The sequence below is a fragment of the Adiantum capillus-veneris genome, chromosome 25 (genome assembly GCF_014529385.1).
Source record: "Adiantum capillus-veneris isolate H3 chromosome 25, ASM1452938v2, whole genome shotgun sequence".
In the NCBI taxonomy this organism is placed as follows: domain Eukaryota; kingdom Viridiplantae; phylum Streptophyta; class Polypodiopsida; order Polypodiales; family Pteridaceae; genus Adiantum; species Adiantum capillus-veneris.
This window is the reverse complement of record NC_140955.1, coordinates 2086631-2096388: the sequence shown is the minus strand read 5'-3', so window position 1 is coordinate 2096388 and position 9758 is coordinate 2086631.

Genomic DNA, 9758 nt, shown 5'->3' with positions numbered 1-9758 from the left:
GAGTACTTACAATTGCAACGTGGTTGATGTATATCTGATACATTTCCACCGTTTGCTATCACCTCTGGATGGGTAAACACATGCTGAACAAGAACTTCCTTTACAGATCTTTTGCCGATTTCAACTTTGAAATCCAACACTCTGGCCTTCCATGCTGAGCGGTAAACGTTGATACCACTAGACCTCTTGGGTCTTCTTGGTTGCATGAGGACCCATGAACCTTTGTTTATCCTTTGTCCAACCCATTGGTTCTCTGCACTTATTGAAGCTGGTATTGTAATTGAGGATATGCTACTACTTGGCCTTCTAGGAAAAGTGCAGTTGTTGGTTGTTGGTGTGAGAGACAGTAAACACCTGGAGCCTCTTGGGCGAGAAGACGTGGATGCCATAGCTCTCAGAGAAAAGCTTTAGTGGAGGGAGATTCACTTTGAAAGCATTCTAATGGAGGGAAAGTGTTTTAGAATTCCAATATCTTGTGCGGGCTTAATGGTCACCCTCCAGTACGTTAATGACCATAAGAGAATATCAGAAGTGGGACCACATGCAAGCACCTAAAAGCTCGGTAAAAGGAAGGAAATTACGATGCTACAATCCTAGATTCGTGAAAGTTTTATGCTATTTTTCTATTTTTTGAGTCTTTCCACGTACTTTCCTACGTAACGTAGCCTTCGTGCTCATTGGACGCGCTCTATTATTCTCTCTCTTCATATGGCCCTCCAAATGACCTCTGAAATTTTCTAATGATACACAAATCCTTCTTAAAAAACCCTACCTTCCATGTTCTTTGTACCCATTTGCACACCTTCCCTGCCATGCCTCTGATTGTCAAGAATTCCATGAAAAGGTGGGTGAGGTCTTCTCTAGATGATCTGCACCCTAAACATATATTGGATCCAATACCATGTGCCTGAATCTTGAGGCCTGTTCGAAAATCCCCTCAAAACACCTTACACATAAATACCTTCATAAAATAAGGCCATTTTGGAGTAATCCAAAGATAAAATCTATGGATATACTCTCCCATAGTGAATTAGGGATTGGAAATGGCTGGAGTAATCCAAGTTGCTTCTCTCTATCATACTTAGTCTTTTGGCATACCACACGTTTTGAAACACACTCTTGTATGTCCACTTTCATGGTAGGCCAATAGAAGTACGTCTCCACTCCTCGAAGAGTAGGTCGAATGCCTCTATGCCCCATGTAGGTAGGAGCATGGGATTCATACATAACTTTCTCACGAAGGGAGTGGGTAACCCATAGCCTATTTCCATGGAGAAAATAACCATCCTAGGTCAACACCAAAGCTTCGGAGCACGCTGAATGCTCTGAAACAGAGGGTGACACTGAAGGAGTGGAGCAACGTGATGGTGCTCCAGAGCGATGAAGATCCTCGTACCACTTCCTCTACTGGGGTGACAAAGAAGAAAGAAACTCATCATCATCCATACCTTCATTAAACACACAAACATCTAATCTAATATTGAATGGGGAAGAAAACATGGACAAGCTATAATCTATACTATAGATAATAGGGAGAGGGATTCCTGTGAGAGAGAGAGAGAGAGAGAGAGAGAGAGAGATAGAGAGAGATAGATAGATAGATAGATTCCATTATCTTCCTTGGAGGTCAAATATGACCTATGGGACCAATAAAACGTGTACCATATAGGCTCCTCTATCTAAGAGGGTACAATGGCTGCAATAACACATGTAGATGTGTGTGTGTGTGTGGGGGGGGGGGGGGGCTAGGAGGGTGATACAACAAAATTGCAACAAATGTTGCTTAAGAGGATAAGGGTGGCTAAGGGGGAGGGAGTGGATGTCGGGTGGTTTTCTGTGTGCGAAACTCCTTGATGATGGCTCTACCACCACGATAGACGGCGTACTTACCTGCGGCCCATGCATCTTGTACCTTCTGTAGTTCTTGCTTCTTTATCTTGAGTTGGGCGGGGGTTAGAGCCTCACTAATCCATATGGTTGTGCCCTAAAGAAGATGTGTTTGCTTCAAGAGTGCCATACAGTCCTCTTTGGTCTTGAAAAGAAGGCTCCCTTGGTTGGTGCGGGGATCTCGATCAATGAATTCAATGGTGGGAATGTCAAACTTGACTCGTTGGATAGAATTGTTGAGCTTGGTTAAGGTAGTAGGAAAATCGTCATTCTCCTCCCACCAAGAGGAGGGTAAGCCACATATGCGTACGGTCAATGCAAGGCCTTCCCTACGACGACATTCTTGTAGGCACTCCTCTACTTTGAAAGGGATGGTAGCAGCATTTGCTTGAATTTGGGTGGCTAATGAAGCCACATTCTGGGTGAATGTGTGCTCTACTTCTTTGGCCTTTGCTAAGATGAGGTCAATGTCTGCTAGCTTCTGAGATTCAAGCAGTTGGAGGCGTGCTTCGAGGATAGCCAGATGTGTTTTGAGTTCATCATTCTGGTTCTTCAACTCCTTGACTTGGGCTTAGAGACGGTCGAGCGGGTCTATCTTGGGGGTAGCCATGAACGAACGGGTCTTTCTCGGTGTTGAGGGTGCACCACCAATGTTCTTGACATAGTTGGTTTTGGCCATCGTTCTTTAAACCCTATAGAGCGTGAAACAGGCCTAGACAGTGAGAATTGCAGGTGGGCTCAGTAGTCGATTGGTTTGGTGCTACCGAGTGAGACTTGCAGGTGTATAAGTCAACAAAGATGGGCTCAAGAGTGGGGTCGTGAGTAGGCGAGAGGGTGTGTTTTCTTGGGTGGGAGCTGTTGTCAAGCGAGGCCTAAAATCTAGCACTATCTCAAGCCTAGAACACAGGGCCTAGACAGTAAGATTTGCAGGCGGGCTCATGAATCGTTTGGCTTGTTGCATCCGAGTAAGACTTGCAGGTGTATGAACCATGGGGTCGAACCTTTGGACGCAGGTTTTAGCCAGCTGCTCATCTCCTTCGCTACAAGCAGCAATGGCGAGCCGACATGGAGTCGAACCTTTGGACGTAGGCTTTAGCCAACTGCTGATCTCCTTCGCTGCAAGCAGCAATGGCAAGCCGACATAGATGTGCTCGGGGCTACAGCTAGGTCGTGAGCAGGCGACATGGTGCATGCCCGACAGAGCCGCTGGATGGAGCTACAGAGTGGGGGGTTTCCTTAGCACGGAGGGCGAGGCTTGTGGAGCAGCCATGGAGGGCTAGGTTCCACCCTCGCACCCAACGGCTGCAGGGGTTGTTTGGTTCTTGTTTAGGGTTCGTTGAGAGAGAGAGAGAGAGAGAGAGAGAGAGAGAGAGAGAGAGAGAGAGAGAGAGAGAGAGAGAGAGAGAGAGAGAGAGAGAGAAAGGGGGGAGGGATTACTTTGTAGAGATATTCTTGTGAAGTTCTTGTGAATTTGTCTCCTGTGTGCATTCTACGTATCTTGTAAAAGCTATGTCTTGGACAACATGCCTTTTATATGTAGCCGTGACAAGACACTCTGGTCATATATATTATAAAACAGAGTAAAATTGTTCAAATACAATGTTTATGGATTTAAGAGGTCTCTCTCTCATCCTCGCATAGCTCAGCATAACTCCCTATGTCTATATAGAGCTCTTCCTTTAGGTAGATGTCCTCCGTTTCAATTTGTAGATCCTCTGCATGCACCCCATAGAGAGTAGCAGCTTCATGCTTGTCTGGCACCACCTCATCGTCTTCTGACTGAGCATCTTCTCCGATCTCCTCCATTGATGCCGCCGTGATTGACACATGGTAGCCCTCATACGTCCGTGCACTACGCGGGGCTACCTCTATGACGTTGTCGTGTTGTGACACGTATATAGTGGGAACGCATGCTACAAGAGTTATCTTGTAACTTTTTAGATGCATAGTTATATTATCTATAATGTACATATGCATATTTAAGTATAATAATATGCCTTCTATCTCATCCTATTATTTTTCTCAAGAGTAACCTATTCTTACTTTACCATCAGAAAATACTATGGGAAAAGCGTCAATAGCTCCGCCTCTTTAACTTGGGGCAAAAAGCATTGATTCTTTATTTCTACTATCACATTATCATCTCACACCCTAGCTAGATCCTATATCTAGGGTAAACTCCAATATATATATATTCTATTTATTTTTCATATTTTTCTTATATTTCTTTTTAAATAGCTACTAGGAAGGAATCAAAGACACTAGGTGGCATGATTTCAAAGATACACTTATTTTAATGCATTATTGCAAGCATGATTATAAAACTTTGTCAAGGAGCAATATCATGCTTTCATATGGCATGAGGTGTCCTTTGGAATCAAATGATGCCGCTGTGATTGACACATGGTAGCCCTCATACGTCCGTGCACTACGACGGACTACCTCTATGACGTTGTCGTGCTGTGACACGTATATAGTGGGAACGCATGCTACAAGAGTTATCTTGTAACTTTTTAGATGCATAGTTATATTTTCTATAATGTACATATACATATTTAAGTATAATAATACGCTTTCTATCTCATCCTATTATTTTTCTCAAGGGTAACCTATTCTTACTTTACCATCAGAAAATACTATGGGAAAAACGTCAATAGCTCCGCCTCTTTAACTTGGGGCAAAAAGCATTGATTCTTTATTTCTACTATCACATTATCATCTCACACCCTAGATAGATCCTATATCTAGGGTAAACTCCAATATATATATATATATATATATATTCTATGTATTTTTTATATTTTTTTAATATATTTTTTATATTTCTTTTTAAATAGCTACTAGGAAGGAATCAAAGACACTAGGTGGCATGATTTCAAAGATACACTTATTTTTAAGCATTATTGCAAGCATGATTACAAAACTTTGTCAAGGAGCAATGTCATGCTTTCATATGGCATGAGGTGTCCTTTGGAATCAAATGAAATTCTAAGCTAAGGGGACCACAAGAAGACTTTTGCTGCCAGAAATGGACCCTATTTTGATGAGTTTTTTACACAAGGTTCCAATCCGAATTGGAAAACGATTTTAAAATGAAAAACGTAGCTAATGAGCTGAATTTTCTGCCCATATTTTTACTTTTTTATTTGGAGCCACGGTTGAGGATATATGATCAAAATACTGGACCCCAATCTGTCCACATCATGCAGGACAGCTCATTTCCAACTTTTCCAGTTTCTGTTCACACTGGCTCTTCTCTTCTTGTGTAAACCCTTGGGGGTTCCCTTCACCTATAAAAGGGGACCTCTTCTTCCTTGAAAAGAACTCAAGCATTCAAGCCATTGATGAGAGGAATTCATGAGGGAGTGAGTAGTAATGCCAAACTGTACTTAGGCATTAACATAAGCCTAAGCCTACACTTTCTCATAGAGGAAGACTAGCCATTCTTGCATGCTATCCTTGGAAGATCAACTCTAATCAAAGAAGGTCTTGAACTTGGTGTATCAATCAAAGTGGAATTCTCCACTCTTCTTCTCTCTCCATCACGTGTGTGTTTGTAAGGAAAAGTGAGCGGCTTCTTTGGCTACATTTCTTCTTTAGCTCTAGAAGCTATGTTATCTACATCTTAGCTCCTTCTCATAACCCTTGAGCTTCCTCACAAACTCTCACAGCAAGAGGCCCGGTGCCTTCCTGGCAAGACCGCCTACTTCTTGACATATTTTTGGTGAACCCGACGTGAGAGTACGTAAAGATGGCTAGCAAAGTGAAGCAGCTATATGCTGAAATGAAAGAGCTTGCCGATAGATGCAAATGGCTTGAAGAAGAAGACCGGATTCAAAAAGCGATTGAAAGAGCTAGGCAATCCGTATATAATGAGCTTAATATATTCGAAGGCTATGATCCAGAAGGATATCTTGAGTGCTATGTGACAGAGATGAGGCTTCAAGCAATTCGAGAAGCTCGGATGATTGTAGCATTTGTTGAACTTGTGAGTGATGATTTCAAGCACCAAGTTCAAGACTCTGCAAGTGTATATGCAAGCAACTGGGGTGAGTTTTCTACAGCTATAACACAGGTATGCTTGGAACATCAAGACCAAGAGATGGAGCAGAGTGGAAGTGGATGTGACCAACTAGAGTTGGTGTCTCCTGTAAGCCATGCAAGTGTCAACACATCCATACAGGCTAATTTAGAAGCTGTAATAGATGCATATATTTTGCAAGATGCAAATTTATTGTATGCAGATGAAGCAGACATAGTGGAAGCTATTTATGCACGTTTGGGTCTTGTAACCTTCGTATCTCAAGATAATGACTCTCATGATGCTATCCAAGCGTCTGAAACGGCTCAAAGCGACTTAGAGGATGATGCAAACTCGTCGGCTATGATAGATGATTTGGACGCTCCTTTTTATTCATTTGAAGATGCACATGAGTGTATATACAAGGATGAGGATGCTATGGTTTTGACAGAGGATGTGAAGGGAAAATAGGTGGAAGACAGCTATATTAGTGATGTGCTACAATCTACTTTTGAGAAGATCCAGGAACTTTTACCAAGTTTAGAAGAGCCGGATGCCTATGCTGAAGACATATACCAGGATGAAGAAGTCATTATCAATTCTTTCCTATGCGAGTTTGATGCATGTGGTACTACCCAAATGGATATGCCTAGCTGCAAAAGTGCTAATTTAGAGGGGGTGACTGAAAATCTCTTCCTTTGTGAGTATAGCTATGCTAGTAGCATTGCAGATTGTGAAGTACCTCAGCTAGATGAGGTGGAAGAAGAGGAGTGCATTGACAGAGTAATATGTATGTCTTGTATATATGGGGTAGCAGATGTGATGCAGATGACTCATGAAATTGTGCCTTATTTAGAGCTAGATGTAGCTTTCACAATTCCATGGTAGAGGAAGGTGTTATGCAAAGTTTGGAGTCTTCAGAAGCAACAACTGATTTTGGATTGCCTATTCATGATGATGACATTTTTGAAGTCGTGTTTGCAGGAATGACATATGCAGATTCTCTGCATGAGGATTGGGGTTCTGCGGATGAAGCTATGAATCTTCAAGATTCACAAATCAAAGATAGAGAAGTGTTTGGGAATGCTATACAGGTTGAAGTGACATCAGAGGATAGAGTAGAAGAGCAAGAAACCTCTTCGGATATGGTCTGTGATTGGGGTGATATTTTTGATCTGTGTGAAGATGCAAATAAGATGCTTGCCATACAGTCCCTACTATACAGGGTTTTAAGAATTTTGGTTGCCTGCAGGTATGCAAACAATATTTGAGGCATAAAAGGGATTTAGGTCTTGTGTCACAGGGTATAAATTGCAAGCAGGTTTGTGAGCATCTATCTGCTATGGATAGGAAGGGTATACATGGTGATGCCTTGAAGCAAGAAGAGGATGCTAGCTCTATGCTGACACCAGAGTCATTGAATGAAGAAGGGTTCTCTCTAGATGAGTGGAGACATGATTCACTTGAAGATAATGTAGGGATGGGTCAAAAAGGAAGAAGGGGTGAAGATATTGTGTCAGAGACTAACTCGAAGGAGGTTTTTGAGCAGTCAGTTACAAGTGACCGGGAGCATACCTACCAGGATGATTTGGAAAGGGAATTAGACACCATATTTGAGAGGTATGCAAAGTTTTATGATGTAAAGCTGGAGAGGTATTTGGTAAAAGGTGAGAGAATTGATGAGAGGTTTACCATGCATATTTTTGAGGTTTCTCTCGATGTTGAGAAAGGCTATCTAGAGGATTCTTTTGAGAATGAAGATGCAGATTCAAACTTCTATACGAAAGAGGTACATATGGATTTAGAGGTTGGTGAGAAGGTTGAAGTGAAGTTTTAAAAATCTTTCGAGTATATTACAGGAAGCCTGGAAGTGTTTTTTGAAGAGGAGGATGAGGAACTTATGTCTCTTCATCATGAAGATTTTGCGCATAATGGAGATTTGTTACAGATGTTTTTGAGACAGATGTATATAAAAATTCCTTCTGATGCGAGAGGAATTAAAAGATGCGGAGAATCTCAATGCTTAGTACAATACAAGTTTTTGAGTTACCCATATGATCCTGGAGGAGGTCATGGGATGACAGGGGATACAATTGCTTTCACTAGTTACCATGAGGCTGGCACATGCCGAAGGATATGTAGGTTTAGAGGGGGTGGATGTCGTGCTGTGACACGTATATAGTGGGAACGCATGCTACAAGAGTTATCTTGTAACTTTTTAGATATATAGTTATATTTTCTATAATGTACATATGCATATTTAAGTATAATAATACACCTTCTATCTCATCCTATTATTTTTCTCAAGGGTAACCTATTCTTACTTTACCATCAGAAAATACTATGGAAAAAGCGTTGTTGGGAAACAAAAAAACTGGAACACCTCTATAGCGATGTCACCCAAGAGCGTTGAAAGAGCACAAAAATAACACCAAAAGCTTTGAGAAACTCCTTTGAAACACCACAAGTACAACAAAAGTAGTCCCCTTGGGAATTTACTAGCCGTCGCCCACCCAAGAGACTATGTCACATAGGAGCAAAACCCTGTCAAAGCACGGATTTACAGCACACGCTGACCAATGCATATGAAGACAAGAGCCTCTCCTTTCACAATCAAACATCACAAACCCACAACTTCAACATCGATTCCACAATTCATAGATACATGCCCTCCGAATCTGTCAGCACACAATTTGCCACTAGGCTGCCATAGCCATAACCCTGCAGAGAACTAGTCGTAACCTGATGAGCACAACTCCAATTGGGGCACTTTAAAGCTTGAGAGAAAGCTTGAAAAATGACTGGCGAGAAATCTGAAGATGACCAAAATTGATTCCATACGCCGCCATGAGCAAAATTGACGCGAACAGAAAGCTGTCCCAACACGACTACACGTAGAGAAGGCTAGTCGGGGCAAAAAACTACATCCAAGAGCACCAAGGAGACACAACGAGCTAAAACCTGTAAATTCTGATCTTTGGCTGAACTTTTTTAAGTTTTTACATGAGTTTTAATTATATACAAGTCTCACTTCAAAAAACTCACTCACGAGCACTTACAGTAGCCCGACAGCTGTCACTAGAGTAGCGACTTGCAGTGCATGAACATGTGCTTGCTTTAGTGCATGAACATGTGCTTGCTAAAGCAAGCTAAAAACCCCACAAAAATAAATCCCACACACACTTTTGACATCAAGATTCATGTCTGTATGTACAAATTTACAAAAAACGGGGTGTCAAAAATGTGCCCAACATAGTTTGCCAACCCCCCAGTCTGCTAGAGCATTCATGCTCAGTAGTAGCATAAGCATATTGTCCACCCGGATCAAAGGGCCATACAACATAAGAAAAAAATGCATGAAGAAACACCCACCATATCAATTGCGTCACTCCCAATATCAAAGCATAAACCATATGTAGAATCCAAATCCTGTTTAGGCATAAAGTACTCTCAACAAATACAACAGAGAAACACCCTTTCATCATTATAGCATGCAAGGAATCCTTTAACATCTCATCCAAAAAGTCAACTTTTATCTCAGCCATTTTTATATCCTCATGCATATCCATTTCATTCTCCCCACTCTTCATTAAGCCTCTATCCAATTCAACCATACCATGCTTGATAGGTAAGCCATCTTCCATATATGCCTTAGGCTCCTTAACAAGAGGATCAAATAAGGTAGCATCAACCATATTCACATGAGGCATAACAAGAGATCCTCCATCATTTTCCATATCTTCTAAAACCTCAATATTCTCTTCATCAATTAAGGCAGGATCATACGCCGCCATGAGCAAAATTGACACGAACAGAAAGCTGTCCCAACACGACTACACGTAGAGAAGGC